The sequence below is a fragment of the Mus musculus genome, chromosome Y (assembly GCF_000001635.26).
Source record: "Mus musculus strain C57BL/6J chromosome Y, GRCm38.p6 C57BL/6J".
NCBI classification, from domain to species: Eukaryota; Metazoa; Chordata; class Mammalia; order Rodentia; family Muridae; genus Mus; species Mus musculus.
Window position 1 is genome coordinate 85392021 of NC_000087.7, and position 2061 is coordinate 85394081.

The window sequence follows — 2061 nt, forward strand, 5'->3', positions numbered from 1 at the left end:
ATAGGAATGGATTTAATCTTATAAATATATTAAGGAAAAATGACATCTTGATGATTTTAAAATATTCTAACAAGAAAAAATAATGGACCTTCTCCACTAAGTCTAAAATAATTTTGAAGCCACGTGGTGGGGGCACACACATATTTCGAAGTTTTTGGAGGGAGAAGTAGGCAGATCTCAAATTGAGACCAGTCTAGTTTACAAAGTAATTTCCAGGACTAATAGATATACAAAAAAAAAAAATACTTATAATAAAAAACAAACAATACAAAACAAACAAACAAAACAAAAAACAAACAATCAAATAAAAAAGACAGTCCTGGAAAGTAATGATAATTTTATATTATGTGGTTGTTAGCCACATATCCCTGTGCACATATGTAAATACACTTATGTTTTTTTAATTTTTTTTTTAATTTTATTAGTTATTTTCTCCATTTACATTTCAAATGCTATCATAACAGTCACCTTTAGCCTTTCCCCTCCCTTCCCCCTGCCCTGATCCCCTACCCACTCACTCCCATTTCTTTGTCCTGGAATTCCACTGTACTGGAGCATCAAGTACAATGGGAACAGAGAGTAGGGGCTGGTCCTGGGAAAGAGAAAGGGGCCAATCAGTCATTTTATCCTTCCTCTCAGGTAGCAGTTTATTTTGGTTCAAGAAACAAATATACTTTCTTTCAATGAATTTTATAAGTGAACAGGAAATATTTCCATCTCTCAGAACTGCCTGTGGAAATTTTATTGTGGTTATAGGAGTTTTTTTGGGTCTATTTTCCGAAGAACAATTAAAGCCAGGTATGTTTAAACATACCTGTATTAGCACCAACACGGAATGCTGAACCGCAACACTCTATCACTTCCTAGAGAATTCATAACATACTAAGTGCCTACCTCAACACTAAAATGAAGTGAAATAAAATCAAACAAATGTACCTTCGATAATTGTATCTAGTGCATTGGGAAGTTTATAAGATAATGAATCAAAAAATTCAATTATCTTTATGATAAAAATAATTAGAAATGTTAAGAAGGTTAAACGATTACTACAAGAAGGGGGAGGGAGAGACCTGGGTGAGAAACCACACACGGAGGGGAAGAGATGAACTTGATCAAGTACTGTGGGGGGGTTGTGAAACAGGAGTGCATTGATGAAGATCAGCAAAAAGAATGGAAACAGGCAACTTTGTGAGGTAGGAGGTGAGAAAACCCTCTAGAATGTACCAGAGACCTGGGAGCTGAGAGACTCCCAGGACTCAAAGGGAGTGACCTTAGATGAAATGCCCTCCAGTTGGGAAAGGGGACTTGTAGAGTTCTCCCAGCAGTCCTCTTCTGTATGTGTATTGGAGGCCTCATATGAGCAGGTGAATTCTGTATCTTTGAAGGGTCAGAGTTTCAGACTTCATGGTTGAACAGTTTAAATGAGACTGTGGGTCTTCCTAGAGGGATACCCTTGTTTTTAACATTTTTTTAAACTTTGTTAATTCAACAACAAGCGTCAGATGCTCCAGTCCATTAGTTGGTTGCAAATATCTGCAGCTGAATCCTTCACCTGCTAGTTCCTAATGAGGTACATGTCTTAAACTTGTTGTAGTGTATGTACTAGATAATGAATCAAAATAATATCAAAAATATATTGCATATTGTAACTGAGAAATATAACGTTGGTTCTAAGGGACCTATTCACATTCAGTTCAAGATATAGGTAATAAACAGTGTTTCTCAATGTTTCTTAAAATGACTGTGGGTAACCTAAAGAAACAAAGCTAAACCAAACTAAACCAAAAGAAACACCCTCTTCTATACATTGTCTCATCTTCTTCCAATTGACCAGTTCTTAAAAGCCATGCTCTTGAGTGAAACTACACATTGGAAGTGCCCTTCCCCTACTCTGATTCAGAATATCACTTTACATGAGCTCAGATATCTTATTTTGTAATCTGAGTGAATGTGTGACTTTGATATTAGTTGATTGTTAATAGAAAGCACAAATTGTGTAGGAATGTGAATGAATGTTACAGATGCCATTCCAATATCATTCCCATTGGAGGGAATAAGATA